This window comes from Macaca mulatta, chromosome 1 (assembly GCF_049350105.2).
Source record: "Macaca mulatta isolate MMU2019108-1 chromosome 1, T2T-MMU8v2.0, whole genome shotgun sequence".
NCBI lineage: Eukaryota > Metazoa > Chordata > Mammalia > Primates > Cercopithecidae > Macaca > Macaca mulatta.
This window is the reverse complement of record NC_133406.1, coordinates 107,572,707-107,593,916: the sequence shown is the minus strand read 5'-3', so window position 1 is coordinate 107,593,916 and position 21,210 is coordinate 107,572,707. Positions and strand designations below refer to the sequence as shown.

General features: G+C 35.7%; 1 pseudogene; it reads left to right on the top strand.

The window, feature by feature from the left end:
- Window positions 1-16: 16 nt before the first annotated feature.
- Window positions 17-20,198, top strand: LOC100423228 (olfactory receptor 10J1-like; annotated as a pseudogene).
- The last annotated feature ends 1,012 nt before the right edge of the window (window positions 20,199-21,210 follow it).

The following is a 21,210-nucleotide window of genomic DNA, read 5'->3' as shown; positions in this document are numbered from 1 at the left end:
CAGAGACAAAGCATCAATGGAACCAATCCAGAAAAAGGGTTCTCGTCCAGACCTTCTTGTTATACAATCCGATGACTGGCAGCTGGTATTTATATTTTCCCCAAGTCTCAGAAGCTAGCAAGCTTTATAGATAAGGGCAGTCTTGATTATAAACTCAACTGCATCTGCACAAAAAATTAGAGTATGCCAAATTCTTCCTGCTGTAAAAATCTGGTGTTCACTTCTCTTTCTTACTAATAAATATAATTTGTGACCTGTTTACAGAATAGGGTACTTTTGCCTATATTAAAAACATCTTCAGGAAGGTATCCTTTCTACTCAATAATTTCCTTAATGGCATCTGGGAAATTGCTGCTTCTTTGTTAGCAGAAGCTGTTTTTCCTATTGTCTTGATATTTTTTAAGCAAAACTTTTTTTGTTTTGTTTTGTTGTTTTTTTTTTGAGAGGGAGTTCTTGCTCTGTCGCCAGGTCAGAGTACAGTGGCGTGATCTCGGCTCACTGTAACCTCTGCCTCCTGGGTTCGAGAGTCTCATGCCTCAGCCTCCTGAGTAGCTGGGATTACAGGCACTCGCCATCACACCCAGTTAATTTATTGTATTTTTAGTTGAGACGGGGTTTCAACGTGTTGATCAGGATGGTCTCAATCTCCTGGCCTTGTGATCTGCCTGCCACGTCCTCCCCAAGTGCTGGGATTACATGGGTGAGCCACCACGCCCGGCCCCAAACTTCTTTCTAAAAGTATCATACCATCCTTTGCTGGCATTAAATTCTTCAACTTTAGATCTTCACCTTCCTTTTACTTTAAGTTGTCATATAATGACTTTGCTTTTTCTCAAATAGTATTAGAGTACATAGGTATGCCTTGATTATAATAGCAAATCCTGCCATTTCATGAAATGAAAAGCTGCATTTTCAATATGAGATTAAAAAATATTTTATGAAATGTGCAAGATTTTCACACCTGCTGGTGCAGCTGTAGCAATGGTTTCACTAATTTCCTTTTCTTACAACGGTCCTTACACTGGATTCATTTATCTCAAAATGGTGGGCAACCACAGCTGCAGACCTCGATCTATGGTACACAGCAAACAGTTAAACTTTTTCTTTAATGCTATGGCTTTTCTCTGTTTCTTGAGAGCACATATAGCGTTGCTAGTGTCACTTTGTATGGGTCCCATGATTAACTATATTACTCTAAATATGATGAAAAATACATAAGAACCATGAGATTTTACTCTTTACTGTGTTATACAGTTTACTGCAGAAATGAACTGCTCACATGGATATGATTAGTGTCACAGGGCATTTTAAGCAGATACTGGTAACACTTGAGCTCACCACAAAAGCAACAGGAGGTGGCTATGAAATTATTACAATAGTACGGTATATACTATGGTTAATTTTATACAGTTATGACTTAATACTGCATATTTTCATTTGTTTATATTTCTTTCAACTGCAAATTGCAGTTTGTGTGCATAAGTTTTGATGCATTTTAACTTTTTATAATAGGTTCATGTATATTTTATGGTAGTAAATGATAAAATAAACTAGCATTTGCATATGTTTTATGCATTGATGACATAATTAACTTTTTCTTAGTTATTGTGATATTTGTAGGTCACATGGTTGGTGTGCTTTATGAAGTTGCCACTAATCTCCAAATAATTTTACAATATTTTTATGGGAATACAGAAAAATTCCATGTATAAGTGGACCCACAGAGTTTGAACTCATTTTGTTCAAGTGTAAATTGAATAGCCACTTCAGCTCTCTTATGCTTACTGTTTGTATGATTTATTTATTTACAACCTTTCACCATAAAAGTATTTATGTCTTTGATTCTAAAATGTATCTCCTATAAACAAAACATAGCTGGATACTGTTGTTTATGTAATCCAATCTGGTAATCTCTCTCTTTTAATCAGACTATTTAGTCCACTCACTTTTAATTTAATTACTGATATGATTGAATCAATATCTTCCATTTTGTTATTTGTTTTCCATGTTTTGTATATTTTCTATTCCTCTGTTCCCCTTTTACTGCTTTCTTTTCTGTTAAGCATATGATTTTTAAATTAAATTAAAGAAAAAATAAGAGAATGCAATACATACACATACATTTCTTTATAATTACCTACTTATGTTACATAGGTAGTGTGGTGTTAAATTTTATGTGTCAACCTGGCTGAGGTAAGAGATGCCCAGATAGCTGGTAAAACATTATTTCTGGGTGTGTCTGTGAGAGTGTTTCTGGAAGGGATTAGCACTGGAATCAGCAGACTAAATAAAGAAGATCACCCTCACCAATGTGAGTAGGCATCATCCAATCCATTGAAGGCCTGAAAAGAACAAAAATGTGTAGGAAGTCCAAATTTCCCCTCTGCTTGTACTGGGACATCCACCTTCTCCTGCCCTTAGGCATGAGTGATCCTTGTTCTCAGACTCAGACCACAACTTTCATTTTGGCTTCTCAGATCAGAGGCCTTAGGACTTGGACTGCATTACACCACCAGCTTTCCTGGTGGTCCGGCTTGTAGACAGCAGATCATGGAACTTCTTTGCCTCCATAATGTGTGTGCCAATTTTTGCAATATATGTCATCTTACTTTATACATGTAAATACATAAAGTACACACACATAAATACACACACATATATATTATATTGCTTCCACTTTGAAGAAAACTTACTAATATAGTTAGAATTTCTGTTTGTTGTTGTTTTTCATTCTTCTTGTAGATATGAATTGCTGCCAGTTTTCACTTCCTTTCAGCCCGAAGAATTCCTTTAGTATTTATGGTAAGGTAGGTCTGCTAACAACAAATGCTCTCAGTCTTTGTTTATCTGGGAACATCTCTATTTTGCCTTCATTTTTGAAGGATATTATTGCTAAATGTAGAATTATTTTTAAAAATGTTTTATTTTTTCCTTCAACAACTTGAATGCCATTTACTTATCTTCTGCTGTTAATGTTTTGTGTGTTCAAACATCAGCTGTTAATTATATTGCTTTTTCTCTGTACATGATGAGTCTGTTTCTCAGGTTGTTTTCAAGATTTTATCTTTGTATTTAGCTTTCAGTGGCTTGACTGTGATGTGTCTATATGTGATTCTCTTTGCATCAGGATTTTTGGAGCTTCTTGAATCTATGTTTTTTCATTAAATTAGGAAGTTTTCAGGCATTATTTTCAAATATTTTTCTACCCCTTTATTCATTTTCTGGGAATCCTTCTACATCTATGTTGGTATGTTTTAGTTTGGCTTACGAATCTCTGAGACACTTCATTTTTCTTCATTCTTGTGTTTGCCTGTGTTTTTGGACTAAATAATTTATATTGATTAATCTTCAAGTTCATCATTCTTTCTTCTGCCATGTCATATTTGCTGTTGATACCATGAAATAAAATTTTCACTTCAGTTAATTTATTTTTTAAGTGTAGAATTTGTATTTGCTTCCTTTTGTAGCTTCTATTTGTTTTTTAAAAGTACAGGCCGGGCGCGGTGGCTCACGCCTGTAATCCCAGCACCTTGGGAGGCCGAGGCGGGCGGATCACAAGCTCAGGAGATCGAGACCATCCTGGCGAACATGGTGAAACCCCGTTTCTACTAAAAATACAAAAAATTAGCTGGGTGTAGTGGTGGGCACCTGTAGTCCCAGCTACTTGAGAGGCTCAGGCAGGAGAATGGTGTGAACCCGGAGGGCAGAGGTTGCAGTGAGCCGAGATCGTGCCACTGCACTCCAGCTTGGGCGACAGAGCCAGACTTTGTCTCAAAAAAAAAAAAAAGTCCAAAATTTCTGGATCATTGTCATGATATTTTTCTTTTAATTCGTTGAACATAGTTTCATTTAATTCTCTAAACATTTTATAAAATCTATTTTCATATCTCTGCCTGCTAAATCAACATATGGGGTCATTCAAAACAATTTCTATTGACTGTTTTTGTCCCCTGAGTTTGACTCTCACTTTTCTGTGTCTTTACATGATTTATAATATATGGTTAATAACAGAACATTTTGTAGCAACTCTGGATTTTGTTTTATGTTTTCAAATATCACTCTTGTTGTTTGCCTTTTTTAGTTACTTTCTCCAACTTAAATGCAGAATCTGTTGAATGTGGATGCTAGTGTAGTCTTGGTTTTTAATTAAGTTTTTAGCCTAGAATTCTAGGATTTTCCCTTTGACTATATTGCTTAATGGTTAACTATGGGACAGAGATTATAAACAAACACCTAGAGCCCCTGAGGTTGCACCCCCTGTTGATCAACTTGTGTCCAAGCTGTGAATGTAGCCAAAGTTCCAGCCAGTTCTCAGGTCTCACCTGGCTTTCATTTTTAATGAGGCTTTCTCAGGTGGTCTCTTTTGTTTGAAGCTGGACTTTCTCACCCAACCCCTGCTGCAAATATAGATTGACTTTTCTGACACCAAAGCTGCTGTTTTTTTACAACCAACTTCAATCAGATAAAACCAAAGTTTCTACCCACTGACCTGGGGGCATGAGGAAGACTTTGGGAGCATCCCCAGACTAAAAAAACAAAAACAACATCGAAAACAGAAACAACAACAACAAAAAGCAAAAAAACAGACTCTTGCTATTCTTATCTGAGGCTCTAGTTATTTTTTGAGCATAAATGTTTCTTAATTTCTTATCTGCCTTTCATCAATTTCCAGTGTCCTGAAATGGTTGTTTATGATAATTCCATCCATTTTACATTTGTTTTGTAAAAGGGAATTGATGACCTTTTCTGGCCACCATTACTAGAAACTCTGTCCACTTCACTCTCTCTATGGCTCCATTGCCTCCTAATCCAAAACTAGGGTCAAGTCTCAGAAGACCCCTAATTCACAGTATCGGAAACCTGGGAAACGTGTGTAAGAATTGATTCTAAATTTGTTAGACAGAAGAGGAAGAAACACAATATTGATATAGGCAACGTGTATGGACGTGTGTACTTAGCCAGAGATTCCAGGCCCAATACATCTGATCAAGGAGATTAGAATAGCTGTTGCTGTTCGCTCAGTTGCTGAAATGTGGACTCAACCAGGGGAAATCTTAACAGTGACTATTTTCTACCAACTATAATTGAATATGTGAGATGTTGCCATTGAATGGTTCACTGATTTCAATAGGAAGAATGAAATTCCATTAAGAACAAAGTGTCACCATGTACCTACTGGATAATAAAGAGTATATGTGATTAATAAAATGGGTAGCAGTAGTCTTTAGAACTGTTTGCTTGCAGAACTCTTTGGTGCTACATAATTGACTATGGCATTCCTGAGACTGAAATAGAATGAAAAATAGATCCATATAATAGTAATAATGTTTTTAAAATCTCTGGGACTGACGAGCATAATCCTGACTTGAGTCACCATAATGAAGAATTATACCTCTCATCTAATTTCCAGACTAGCTCAAGTTTATCTTCCCAGGACCTCTTGAATGGTGATACCCTTTTGAGGATGCACCCTATGACATTGCTGTACATACATAATATAAATTCTTTTTGTGATCTTGCCTAAAGGAACCTGCATTCATTCACCAAGGTAACTGATTATAAAGAATATATTCACACTTTGGAGAGATTAGTAGACACTGCCTCTGAACTGACACTTATCCATGGATACCAAACACAATTGTCTTAGTCCATTTTCTGTTGCTATAACAGAATACCACAGAATGGATAATTTTATAAATAACAGAAGTTTGACCCACTGTTCTGGAGCCGAAGCCCATGAGAATGGCACTGGCATCTGATGAGGGTCAGCCCATGGTAGAATGAGGAAGCAAGCATGCATGTGAGGCAGAGAGAAAATTGGGCCACATTCATCCTTTTTATCAAGAACCCATTCCCGTAATAACTAATGCACTTTGCTGATAACAGTATTAGCCCATTCATGGGAGTAGAGTCCTCATGACCTAGTCACCTGTTAAAAGTCCTACCTCTCAACATTGTTACAATTACAATTAAATTTCAACATGAGTTTTGGCAGAAACATTCAGACCATAGCAACGATGTAGCATAGAGGCTCAGGAAGGTCAACTAAAATTAGCAAAGTTTGTTCTGAATTTATTTCATAACATGTCCAGCCATTCCCAAATACACCTTATTTATTTCCCTATTTCTAAATGTATTATTTGAAATAGATACATTTTGCAGTATATTACACATCAGCTACTTCAAACCTTTTCCTAAGTAATTCCTGATACCTTCAGTTTTGAGTAGAGCCCAAAACAAGAGAAGGCTCTGAAGTTAGTCAAGAATACAATGCAAGCAGCTCTACCATTTAAGCCTTACAACTCAGTAGATCCCACGTAATCAACCAGAGTTTATTTTTTATAGTGACTGGTATGGGTGTTTAAAATATTTATTTGTGGCAATATCACAGGGTCTGTTCTTAAAGGTACATGGCCAGCTCTTCATTCAAGGACTCTAGTCTGAAATTGGGTGAGAGGCTATAATGATTCTCCATGTAGAGAATTAAGTTGGTATTTTATGAAGCTACAACAGGAGTATTATAATGCAGGCCCTTCAGACTTCTTTAAAAAGTTGCACTTTCTCTAGAGAAACATCTTCTGATAAATGACTCAAATCACTGCTAGCATTGGTAAAGGCAGGTCTCTTGACCATGCATCGTAGGATGACTATTGTGAGCTGGTTCTATGTGTCCCAACAAGCCAAAATCATCTTCATGTCTACCACCCTAGTTCCAGCTCTCATCATGTTTCCATTGGAGAACTGCAGGATCTTCCTAATTAAATTTTCTGCTTCCAAATTTGCTTCTCCAATTCATTTTTCTCGTTCCAACTAGACTTTTTGAAATGCACATCTGATTGTGCTATTCATGGTTTTAAAAGCTTTGCTGGTTCCACATTGGCCTTACAAAGTGGCACAAGACTCTGTATGATCTCATCCCCTATTACCTTCTAACATCATCTCTCCCTCAGACGGTGTGTACAATTTTGCCTTCTATCACTTCTCAGAATGAGTTATTATCATTAATCTCTCAAGTCCTTCACTCATGTTTTTCTCTCTATCTTAAAATTTCTTTCCTGGTTGACCTGTATCTATCTTAAATATTCCTGCTTGAACATCATTCCTCAGAAAAGTATTTAAAGTCTTCCCAGGCTGGGACAACCTGCCTTGTCTGTTGTATACTCTCATAATGACTCATACCTTTCCTTATAGCATTTATTTTTGTTCATAATAATGCATTTACTTGTGAGATGATTTATTTGAAATATGCCTAGGTGCAAAGGCTATTCACTGGACAAGGACAAGGATACCTAATCAGGGAGAGAATGAGGGATAAAATCCAGCTCACAGTCCACTTGACAAGCCATGCATCCTGTTATAGATCTCCCTCTGTCTATAAGCAGGAGTGCCCTTTTACTAATTGTATAAATATAGTCTCTGCTCACCAAGGAGTGTGTACATTGGCTGCATCTACACGAAGAGTCTCCTTTTGCCAATTTGCACAAAGATAATGGATTAGCTATAGTTCTCTATGCCTCCCTCCTTGATAGTCTCTATGAGAGCAAACACTATGACTGTTTTTGTCATGCTTGTATCCTCAATACTCAGCATAATTCCTCTCACATAAGTAGATCTCCATTAATATTTATTGGTTTAATAAATGAAGAAATGATTCTCAAACAGATAATAAATAGACCATTTTATTTTGCAGGTTTCTTCTGGGTTCATTGGTTTGTTAACAAAATAGATTTTACATTCTAAGATGCAAGCTGCTTCCGTGAGTCAATAACCACAGGCAATGAGTTTTGTTTTACTAATTGCCCAAATTCCTAATCAGATTCCCGGGACAGAGTCACAAACTCTGCTTTCGTCTGTGCTCTGGAATGATTCTCAAGGGGAAGTCCTCAGAATTCTAGATCAGATGAAGTTGCTTCTTTTTCAGGAGTAAACAGAGTTCCTGGATTTGGGGTTGCAAGAGATTTCAACTCTACAGGAAGACTTTCCCAAGCCAGAGGAGTCAATGCTCTGGACCTTGAATTAGTCACCCTACTCAAAGCTTCCTTCTGACACTCAGGAAGTGCTGATCATCCAGGCTTGAAGCTTTCAGTTTCTCCTACTAGACCTTTTGGAGAGGGTCTTAATCTCAGGGTTTGTTTTGTTTTGTTTTGTTTATTTTATTTATTTATTTATTTTTCATGTTCCAATATACCAGCTAAAAGGAGAATTTCTCTCATTTCCTCTTCCAAGTTTGCAAAAAGTAAGTGGTTATGATAGAAAAAATAGCAGAGGAAACTTGATTTTAAATTTTCTGATATACTTCCTTTTTCTCTTCGGTTTTCTGATTATTTTTGTGATATTTGAGTTTCATAATTTCCTTGTGTCTTGTATGATGGCTGATTGAGACCTGATGACTTATAAAGTGAAATATAGTATTCTTATAAGTTTTATGTTTAAATAATAAAATCAGCTGCAGAAAATCGTGGACGGAAGAGTAAATAAGACAACTCTCGTAACTCCCAGAATTGTCATCAGTTCCTGATGTCCCTGGCATCTTTTGAGTCAATAAGGCTGAGAGTTAGGCATTTTTCATACAGCTGTTGTCTCCTTCTTCTCTTACCTGAACATCTTGCCTGAAAATTCATTCAGTACGGCATTGATTTGGTGGAAATGCATGGGATTTGGGGTCAGAAATATCTTTGTTTTACACCTGCTACTGCCAATTACTAGATCTGTGAGTCCGACTTAAATAGCTTATCTGACTGAGCCTCAAATTCTCCACCTATCAAATGGGAATATTTTATTTCCTTGCAGAGCAATCACTAGCTTTTAGGCTGGTGTACGTTAACCAAATGTTAGTTTCTGCATTTTATTTTCTAACTCCTCAGCCATTTAGAGTATAAGGGTCACCCTCATTTTTCCATCAGCTTTGAGAGTCTCTATGCTACGTTGACACCCCTTATCTATCATGCACAGTCCTGGTCAGATTACTGTTCCTGCCCCGTTTCGGCAACATTGCATGGGGGCATCAGGATCACTACTTTCAGAAAAATGTACTCAGCATAAGTGTGTGTGTGTGTGTGTGTGTATGTGTGTGTGTGAGAGAGAGATAGGTGGATGTGAATTAGAATGAGGCTAAGGATTCTAGGCAGATAGATACTAGACTTGCCACAGCAGAGAACAAATAAAAGTAACACCATTTTCCTCTGAGCCTCACCCTCCTATCAGATGTTAGTAGCTACGTCAGGAACTATGAGGAAATTGGGTAACACTTACACAGTCCATGTTCCTGCCGCTTCACAGAGCCATCAAAAGCAACTCAGAATAAGATACAATGATTCCTTTTTTTTAAAAAATGTCTTCCTAAAGAAGGTTCATTCACTTCTGTATATCAGTGTTTCATGTATCAGTATCTCAGCTGAGATAAAAATAATTTTTTCTTCCAGTAAGACATTTTTTAATAGCAAAGGACTCAGTGTTCAGGGTCAAGAGAGTCGAGTTTCCAAGATAGCTCTGCCATGAACTAAATGTGTGATATTCCTTTTTCCTTTTTGGAATTCAGTTTTCTCACATTTCTACCACATAGTTATTTCTGATAGATTTATTATGACTTTGAAGAATAAAGAAAACTGTAAAATGCAAAAAAATATATATGTTTTTACCATCTTTTTAGAAAAAAGAGCTAGTCACAAAAACTTAATTTAAGAATTGGAAAACTAACTCAGAATAATTGTTCATGTCCCTTCTTAATGGTTTGTCAGCATTCAGTTTATCTGTCCATCTTTTCCTACACTGCCGTTTCATGTCTTTTAGTTCTAGCAGCTTCTCAGCTTCTGCAACTTAATGAGCTCTGTGGATTTTATCCTTCCCTATCTATCTGTATGCCCGTTTCTCTGTCTTTCTTTTGCTTGGGTGCTTCATATGCTCCACATGCCTGCAGTTTCCCTAAAGGAAGAGACGATGTTCTCTACCTCTCACTGCTCTATAGCTCTGTAGTCGAGATTCTCACTTAAATACATTTCTTGATTTCTGTGAGCCCAAATAAGTATTTCTGTGTATATCTGGCAGAGGTGAGGGTCTCCTTCAGACTGGAACTATCTTAAGAGCATTCCCTTATTCATTAGTTCATTTAACACATACTTATCAAAAACTTAAAATACGTCAAAAATTAGGACAGCTTTAGCGATATGGAATTGAGAATGATCTCTGTAATAAGAAAGCTTAAAATCTAGTTGAAATGTCAGATAATAATTTCAATTGAAGGTGACAAGTGCTATAGTAGAAGGAATGAAATGCAAAGAGAACCAAGAAGGGAGGGATATCTAGATGGAAATATGGTTGAGAGAATGGCCTCAAGAAAGGCTTAAAAAGTTGAACATATCCTCAAACCCACTGCATAAGTAATACATATTTATCATGGACACTTGGGAAAAATTAGGAGATGGTAGACACCCATAATTACACCATGCAGAACCATGTTCTACTAACATTTAGATGATTTCCATTCAGCCTTTCTCTATGTAGATATTCATATAATTGAGATTATTCTGTATATACTATATCATATCCTGCTTTTTCACTGTTTTCCACTGAATTATAAAATTATCATGTGCATTATGTTTAAAGCTGCATAATACATATTTTAAAAATAATGTTGCATTACTTTTTGTTTACAAATGTTACATATATTTATTTATGAATCCTCTGAGTGTTTTTTCTATGTGCACATATTTACATATATATGGATATATATCTTTCTTTTGTTTACAGTATTGGGATCATATGACCTTTACTGCTTTGTAATATTTCTTACATTGAACAATATCATGAACACTTTTCTAGATGTGTAACATTATATGTTTTATTGTAAAAAATGATATGTGTATAAAAATGTATGCAAAAATGTACATTTTAAGAGGAATAACAAAATAAACACTTAGGTCCCCTCTACCCAGGCTGAGAATTAGAATATCATCATGAATCTAGAAGCCTCATAAATGCTTCTTTCAAAAGCTTTAAATATATGTCAACTAGTCACTGTCATGAACTTTAGGTTAAAGCATTTCCATATTTTTAAAAACTAGGGTATCCCTAAATAATACATTATATAATCCTGCCTTCCTTTGAATGTTAAATAAATGGGATACACACACATGATGCATGCACACACACGCACCATATATAATATATTGAATTTATATATAATTGCTCAATCATAATCTCTCTATATGATGTATAAATGATTTGCTTCCATTATTCAACACAATCATAATAACTTTGAGATTAATTCATGTTGATTTGAAAAAATATTATTAGTTCCTTTAATTATCTTTAATATGAGTCAGCAAACTTTTTCTGTAAAGGACTAGTTAGTAATTATTTTAGTCTTTGCAGGCCATGCAGTCTCTGTTGCAGCCACTCAACTCTATTATAGTATGAAAGCAGCCATACACAATATATAAACAAATTGATGTGATTGTCCTCCAATAAAACTTTATTTATAAAAATATTTGACTGCTCTATAGGCTTTGGTGTGCCCACCCTTCCTCTATAGTAATTCATTCAATGCTCTATCACACTTCATTGTGAAATTTTATTTCAATTTAAATGTTCTTTCTACTTCTGAAGAACATTTGACTTGTTTCAGTTTTCCTTTTTTTCTTTTTGTTTAAACAAACACAACTGTAAACTTTGTGCATTTGTCTTTTAAGGTTTTCTGGATTAAATATCTAACAGTAGAATTCCTGGTTTATAGAACATGTTTGGTTTCAACTGTAGCAGGTAATATCAAACCGTTTTCCAAAATGATTGTATCAATTTACTCTCCCACCAGTAGGAGACTGGAGCTTCCCTTGCTCTATATTTGTCACAATTTTGACTATTGACCATCTTATGAGAATGAAATGGTCTATGGTCTTAATTTTTGGGGTGTGGTCTTATTTTTCCCTGGATACTAATGATGTTAAAGACCTGTTCACACGTTTATATGCATTTGTGCTTCCTCTCATATGAAATTCCAATTTATTCCTCTTATCTATCATTATATTAAACTGATTTTTTCTCTTTGATTTCAAATCTATTAGATACTCCAAATGCTAGTATTTTATCTGTTTTTTTGTTGCACATATCTTTTCTCTATTTTTACCTTGCTTTTTTTCTTTTTTGTGATTCTGGAAAATACAAATTAATTTTATATGATAAATGTTATCATTATTTTTTGCTGTTTTGTACCTTATTTAAGAAATCATTTATCTTAAGTTTTAAAAATATTCTCACATAGTGTCTTCTAAATATTTAATAGGGTTTTTTGTTTCTTTATAGGTTTTTAGTACATTTGTGATTGAATTTTGTATGGTGTAAGCTACCCTAATTTCATTTTTTCCTCATATGAATGACCAACTGTTGCATTAATTGACTAGTCTGTGCTTTCCATCAGTCAGGAACGCTAGCCCCATTTGAATAATTTTAGAACTCCATTTTCTCCCATTGGTTTGAGTGCTTATTGCTGTGCCAAAACCATGCCTTCTTAATTACTACAGCTTTATTATAGGAAATGATATTTGAAGGACAAATTCTCTCCATTTGTTTCTCTTCTTCAAGAATGTTTGGCTATTCTTGGATGTTTGTGCTTCCATATGAAATTTAATATTAGTTGTCAATCCAAAACACAAATGATTCAAAACAATCTATTTAGGATTCTGATGGAATTGCATTGAACTCATGGGTCAATGGTGCACTGATTGTAATATCGTACTATTATATCTTCCAATTCATAAGCATAACCATTTATTTCTGTCTCTTTTAGTGTTTGCTAAAGTATTGTAATTCTTGATATAAAGGTCTTTATTCATGGATATTTTATATTTTTTGAACCTATTGTAAATAATAGTGGCTTCATACTTAATTTGCTATCATTTGTTGAAATACTGAAATACAGTGGATTTTTACATATAAATTTTGTACCAAAAAGTTTGTTAAACTTTCTTAACAATTCTAATAATTTATCAGAAATTTATTTTAGATTTTCTGTGTACACAGTCACATCATCTATAAAAAAAAATGTGGCGTTCTCTGTATTTCCTGAGAATACTATAAACACCTCTAAGCAAACAAACTAGAAAATCTAGAAGAAATGGATAAACTTGTGGACACATACACCCTCCCGAGACTAAACCAGGAAGAAGTCGAATCCCTGAATAGATCAATAACAGGTTCTGAAATTGAGGCATTAATTAATAGCCCACCAACCAAAAAAAGTCCAGGACTAGACGGATTCACAGCTGAATTCTACCAGAGGTCCAAAGAGGAGATGATACCATTCCTTCTGAAATTATTCCAAATCACAGAAAAAGAGGGAATACTCCCTAACTCATTGTGAGAGGCCAGCATCATTCTGATACCAAAATCTGGCAGAGACACACACAGAAAAAGAAAATTTCAGGCCAATATCCCTGATGAACATCAATGCAAAAATCCTCAATTAAATACTGCAAACTGAATCCAGCAGCACATCAAAAAGCTTATCCACCACAATCAAGTTGGCTTCATCCTTGGGATGCAAGGCTGGTTCAACATATGCAAATCAATAAACGTAATTCACCACATAAACAGAAACAATGAAAAACCACATGATAATCTCAATAGATGCAGAAAAGACATTAGACAAAATTCAACAGCCCTTCATGCTAGAGACTCTCAATAAACTAGGTACTGACAGAATGTATCTCAAAATAATAAGAGCTATTTATGACAAACCCACAGCCAATATCATATTGAACAGGCAAAAACTGGAAGCATTCCCTTTGAAAACAGGCACAAGACAAGGATGCCCTCTCTCACCACTCCTATTCAACATAGTGTTGGAAGTTCTGGCCAGTGAAATCAGGCAAGAGAAAGAAATAAAGGGTATTCAATTAAGAAAAGAGGAAGTCAAATTGCCCCCATTTGCAGATGACATGATAGTATATTCAGAAAACCCCATAGTATCAACCCCAAATCTCCTTAAGCTGATAAGCAACTTCAGCAAAGTCTCAGGATACAAAATTAATGTGCAAAAATCACAAGCATTCCTATACACCAATAACAGACAAAGAGAGAGCCAAATCATGAGTGAACTCCCATTCACTATTGCTACAAAGATAATAAAATACCTAGGAATCCAACTTACAAGGGATGTGAAGGACCTCTTCAAGGAGAACTACAAATCACTGCTCAGGGAAATAAGAGGGGACACAAACAAATGGAAAAACATTCCATGCTCATGGATAGGAAGAATCAGTATTATGAAAATGGCCATACTGCCCAAAGTAATTTATAGATTCAATGCTATCCCCATCAAACTACAAATGACTTTCTTCACAGAACTGGAAAAAAACTACTTTAAATTTCATATGGAACCAAACGAGAGCCTGCATAGCCAAGACAATCCTAAGCAAAAAGAACAAAGCTGGAAGCATTACGTTACCCGACTTCAAACTATACTACAAAGCTACAGTAACCAAAACAGCATGATACTGGTACCAAAACAGATATATAAACCAATGGAACAGAACAGAGACCTCAGAAATAACATTACACATTTACAACCATCAGATCTTTGACAAACCTGCCAAAAACAGGAAATGGGGAAAGGATTCCCTATTTAAAAAATGGTGTTGGGAAAACTGGCTAGCTATAGGCAGAAAGCTAAAACTGGATCCCTTCCTTACACCTTTTACAAAAATTAACTCAAGATGGATTAAAGACTTAAATGTAAGACCTACAACCATAAAAACCCTAAAAGAAAATCTAGGCAATACCATTGAGGACATAGGCATGGGCAAAATCTTCATGACTAAAACACCAAAAACAATGGCAACAAAAGCCAAAATATCTTGACACCAAAATGGGATCTAATTAAACTAATGAGCTTCTGAAGGCAAAGGAAAGTATCATCAGAGTGAATAGGCAACTTACAGAATGGGAGAAAATTTTTACAATCTCTCCATCTGACAAAGAGCTAATATCCAGAATCTACAAAGAACTTAAATAATTTTGCAAGAAAAACACAAACAGCCCCATCAAAAAGTGGGTTAATGATATGAACAGACACTTCTCAAAAGAAGACATTTATGCAGCCAACAAACATGAAAAAATGCTCATCACCACTGGTGTCACTAGAGAAATGCAAATTAAAACCACAATTAGATACCATCTCATGTCAATTAGAATGGTGAAAAAGTCAGGAAACAACAGCTGCTGGAGAGGATGTGGAGAAATAGGAACGCTTTTACACTCTTGGTGGGAGTGTAAATTAGTTCAACCATTGTGGAAGACAGTGTGGCGATTTCTCAAGGATCTAGAACTAGAAATACCATTCGACCCAGCAATCCCATTACTGGGTATATACACAAAGGATTATAAATCATTCTACTATAAAGACGCATGCACATGAATCTTTATTGCATCACTATTCACAATAACAAAGACTTGGAACCAACTCAAAAGCTTATCAATGATAGACTGGATAAAGAGAATGTGACACATAAACACCATGGAATACTACGCATCTGTAAAAAAGGATGAGTTCACGTCCTTTGCAGGGATATGGATGAAGCTAGAAACCATCATTCTCAGCAAACTAACACAAGAACAGAAAACCAAACACCACATGTTCTCACGCATATGTGGGAGTTGAACAATGAGAACACATGGACACAGAGAGGGGAACATCACACACCTAGTAGGGAGGCTAGGTGAGGGATAACATTAGGAGAAATACCTAATGTAGATGATGGATTGATGGGTGCAGCAAACCGCCATGGCACATATATACCTATGTAACAAAAATGCATGTTTGCACATCTACCCTAGAACTTACAGTATAATAAAAAATAAAATAAAATGAAGCACCAAAAAAAGAAAAAAAAAAAAGAAAGGGTAAAGGAATAAAATGTCCTGGAATCCCTAAAATAAAAAGAAAGTAAGTTTTCTTTCTTTTCAATCCTTATACCTTTAATGTCCTTTTATTGTTTTATTAGACTAGTATATTCAATACAATGACAAAGAGAAGTGGATAAAGCAGTCACCCTTGTCTTCTCTTGATCTTAAAGATACTAATTCAATATCTTACCATTAAGTTTGATGTTGGATGTAGAATTGCATACATATGCTTTACCAACTTAAAGAAAATATTTTATTCCTAGTTTACTAAGGGTTGTTCTCAAAGTAGACATTGATTTTTAAAAATGCTTTTGTAGCAGCTATTAAAATAATCATATTAATTTTTTGTGATTATTTGAGGAAACATATAATTGAACTGTTTAAATAGTAAACAAACTTTACATTCTGAAACAAAACCAACTTTGTCATGTATCCATTTTATTATACATTGCTGGATTTGGTTTGACAACATAGCTGTCTCTCAGTATCCGTGAGGGATTGGTTCCAGGACTTCTCATGGATATCAAAATTCACAGATGTTCAAGTCCATGATACAAAATAGTGAAGTATTTACATGTAACCTATGCACATCCTCCTGTATACTTCAAATCATCTCTAGCTTATGTATAATACCGGATACAATGTAAATGTTATATAAACAGTTATTACAATGTATTGTTTAGGAAATAATGGGAAAAATGTCTGTACATGTTCAGTACAAATGCATTTTTCCCAATATTTTTGATCTGTGGTTGGTTTGAATCCAAGGATGCAGAACCCACAGATAGGAATGACCCACTGTGTTTTGTTGAAGAATTTTATGTCTGTATTTGTAAGTAAGATTAGCCTGTTAAGTTTGGTGTCAATGTAATTCCAGCTTTGTAAAATGAGAAGGGAAGTACTTCTTTCTTTTCCATTTTCTAAAATAGTTTGTATAATACTGAAATTAATTTATCTTTGAATATTTTGTAACAAAGTATATTGTCTTGATATGGAGGTTTATTTATTTATAGTTTTTAACTGCTTCTTAAAATAGCTACAGTGCTTTTCAGGTTTTCTGATTCTTGATTCAATATTAATTTTTTTCTATAAATGTATTAATTTTCTATGTACACAGTCACATCTACTGTAAAAATGTCAGTTTTATTTCTTCCTTCTCAATTCTTGTATCTTTAATGCCCTTTTCTTGCCTTACTGGGCTGGCTAGAAAATTCAACACAATGTATCCATTTCATTGATAAAGCTGTTTATAATGTTACTTTTCATCTTTTTGTGCCTAAAACGTCGATAATTGTGTGTTTTTATTTATAATAGAGTTTATTTATGTCTTCTCTCTTTTTTTCTTGCCCAGTTTCAATAGTAGTTTACTTAAAGTTTACTAATTTATATCTTTGTGGATCTTCTCTATTTTACCCTACTTTTATATTATTAACATCTCTATCATCACTATTTTTTTCCTTCTACTTCCTTCATGGTCTTGCTTTTATAACTTCCTAGGATGACTGCTCAGCTTATTTTTGGCCTCTTCCTCTCTAATAAGCATTTTGTACTAGAATTTTCCTTCTAGTATGTTCTAAATGGATTGAACATATCTTGGTATGCATCTCTTTTATCTTTAATTATAATTTTTTAAATTATCATTATGAGTTCCTCTTTAAACCGTGGGTTACATTATCAAACATTTGCATTTTTTATGAATCTTTCTTTCTTTCTTTTTCTTTCCTTCCTTCCTTCCTTCCTTCCTTCCTTCCTTCCTTCCTTCCTTCCTTCCTTCCTTCCTTCTTCTTCTTCTTCTTCTTCTTTCTTTCTTTCTTTCTTTCTTTCTTTCTTTCTTTCTTTCTTTCTTTCTTTCTTTCTTTCTTTCTTTCTTTCTCCTTCTTTCATGTCACTGTTGCCTAGGCTACAGTACAGTGCCACAATTTTAGCTCACTGCCACCTCTGCCTCCCAGGCTCAAGTGATCCCCCTGCCTCAGCCTCCCAAGTAGCTAAAACTACAGGCATGTAGTGCCACCATGCCTAGCTATTTTTTTGTATCTTTTGAGATGGGGTTTCGCCATGTTGTCCAGGCTGGTCTTGAACACTTGGACTCAAGCGATCAGCCCAACATTGCCTCCCAAAGTGCTGGGATTACAGGTGTGAGTCACTGCACCCAGATGAAATGTTCTATCTTAATTATACTGTAGTCTGGGAATGTGGTTATCTTTTAAGAAGATCCATTTTTTTAAAAAATTTTGAGACCAATTTCATGGGCCATTGATGATCATTTTAAAAAATGACCCAGGTGTACTTAAGAAGAATGCTTTATATCAAAATTTTAAATAATAATGCTCAAATTTTATTTTTCTTTATTTTCAGTCCGAGGACTTAGTCTGCCATGTCCCTAAAGAAGATTCACTGAGTTTTGAATTGAGTCTTTGCTGTGTTGCATCTTTGTTCTCCGTAGTGTACTCCAGAGCAGTTATTTTTTGCTAAAAGATGGTGCAGACTTTCTTTTATTCTTTCAGACCTGAGATTCTCAATGAAGAGAGTCAGTCACACAGAGTTAAGAGTTTGTTTTCCAAGGTTTCTCCAGTTTTCAAGAACATCAGCTCATACTTTTTGTGGTCTTTCTCACCCTCTATATCCTAACTCTGGCTGGAATATCATCATTCTGGCTATAATCTATGTTGACCATCACTTCCATACGCCAATGTACTTCTTTTTAAGGGTGTTATCCACTTCAGAGACTTTCTATTCCCTGGTCATTATCCCACGCATGCGTTCCAGCCTTGTAGGCCTGAGCCAATCCATTTCCCTGGAGGGCTATGGGACAGCTCTTTTTTTTCCTTGGCTTTGCCATCACCAACTGCCTCCTGCTAGCAGTGATGGGATATGATCACTATGTGGCCATCTGCAACCCACTTGGCTACTCAGTCGTCATGAATTGGAAGGTGTGTGCTATACTGGCATCCTCAGCCTGTGCCACAGGGTTCTCACTCTCACTGGTTCAGACTGTGGCCATTTTCAGACTGCCTTTTTGCTCCCCACTGATTGAGCATTTCTTCTGTGATATTTGGCCTGTGTTGGACCTAGCCTGTGCTACCCCAGTGACCAATGATATTCTGACCTTAATTATCAGCCTCCTTGCCATCACAGCCCCAGCCACCTTCCTCTTCAACTCTTATGTCCTTATTATTTCCACCATTCTCAAGATCGCCTCAGCTGGAGGCCAGAAGAAGACCTTCGCCACCTGTGCATCCCACCTCACTGTGGTCATTATCCACTATGGCGGTGCTTCCATTGCCTACTTCAAGCCCAAGTTGGAGAATACCAAAGATCAGGATCAGTTAATCTCAGTGACCCACACTGTCATAACACCTTTACTAAACTCTGTTGTGTATAGTCTGAGAAATAAAGAAGTCCAGGATGCTCTGCAGAGAGTGCTGGGTAGGAAATTCTTCCCCTAAGATGGTAATCTCTTCTTAAATAGTTGTGTGTGCCTTCCAGATGGAAGCCTATTGGTAAAGTCATAGAGCCAGAATTTTATGTAATCAGTGAAGCCTCATACATCACAGTCAGAGCCAAGGCAAAAGGGAAACTAGGAGCTACCCTGTAATAATTGAGGCTCACTTTCTGAACCCCTTTTGAAACAGAATAAAAACACAGGTCACTTGTCTGTAGACAGACATCTACTGGCCCTACTCAAGAAGATCATGACAAGGCCGAAGTATGATCTAGTGTTCATCTCAAACTTAAATTTAAAGATACCTGTCCATCTTGCTGAAGTGCAAACCACATGAAATTACTCAACTGAATCTTTTGTCATAAATTGGATGCTTGAACAAGCGGCTACTGAAAAGGATATGTGCAGAAATCTAATTGCCTTGTGTTTTAATGAGATAAGCAAAGCAAGAACGTAGCTATCTTTTAAGAGATGGGTTTAGAACTAGCTAAAACTTTTTAGAAAGAATATTTGCAGGCAATCCCCTGCACATTTTCTGTCACCCACATGGGGGACTCCAAATGAAGGGGAACTAGGTGGTGGTGAAAGTGGGGAGTAGTGGGAGATTGAGTGGAGAAGACTCCTAATCAGCATATGACAGCTACAAGACTTGGGACTTGTGAACAGAGCTCACATAACTTGGTCTGATTATTTGCTTCTTCTGGCTGAAGATAAACCACATGGAGGAGAAGGCCTTGTGGGACTGACAGAAATGCCTTCCTCATGAACAAGGTAAACAGGATCAGAAGAAGAGGAAATAGTTCAGGGAGCAGAATGCTATAAAATGTTATGAAATTGGCTAAGAAGAAAGAAACTTTAGAAGCAGATGCAGATGGGAGTGATAGATGACAAGGGAGGGACAAGGTGAGGGTCAAAAGGAGCAAAACTCGTTTTTAAAATCACTTCAGATTGGGTCCTCTCTTTCCCTTTGTAGGCCAAGTCACAAATGCAAAGAAAGACAATTAAATGGAAACATGAAAGAGTCAACATAACACCTTTCTGAAAAATTAGGTAATTTCATTACTCCCAAAAAACTGAACAAAGTCAACAGTAAGGGCTTTTGACATGACAATTTCCATAAAATTAAAGCAACTGAGTTAGAAGTAGATTAATAAAACACTATGTATTTACTCTTCCTCACTTCAAAAAAATTTTTTTTAAATCAGGGTGAATTTTAGACCCAATTTGTGGAACAAAATATGTGATGATTAAAACTATGATTAATAGTTATAATTACTGACCAAATTAATGTTACAATACTAAGATATTTATAAGAAGACATACAAGAAATATATGAGTACACAGGATTCTCATTGTAAAATATTTTTAAAATGCAGAAATGTCAAATAAAATGTGTAATCTAATTGTGAGTTATATATGCTATCTATGCAAGTGTGTACAAAGGTTACTTTGAGAAAGTTCTGCAATTCATTCTACTTTGTGTTTCTCAGTTCCCAAACTGCTTGATGAGAAAAAAGCAATCTAAACCTTTTCATGTAAACACAAGCAATGAATGATTAATAAGTCATGTTATGAGTAAAAACAATAAAGTTAAAGGTTTTGCTTCTCCCCTTTCTTCCACTTCCTCATTATACTTGGGGTGAATCAAGTTCAGGTCAAGGTTTCCAGCTTTCTGAAAGAAGAAGAACTTTATCCAGGTTCATTTCCACCTCCTCAGATTGGATTATCTGGAGATACATGAGCCCCAGTGGCCATCTCTGTTGCCATTAATAGAAATGATTCTGGTCTTGCCATGGTCCTTATCAGTATAGTCCCTGCACTTCCCATCTTCCTTATGACCATTTTGAGGCTACTCTAGGTTCTCTGGCCTT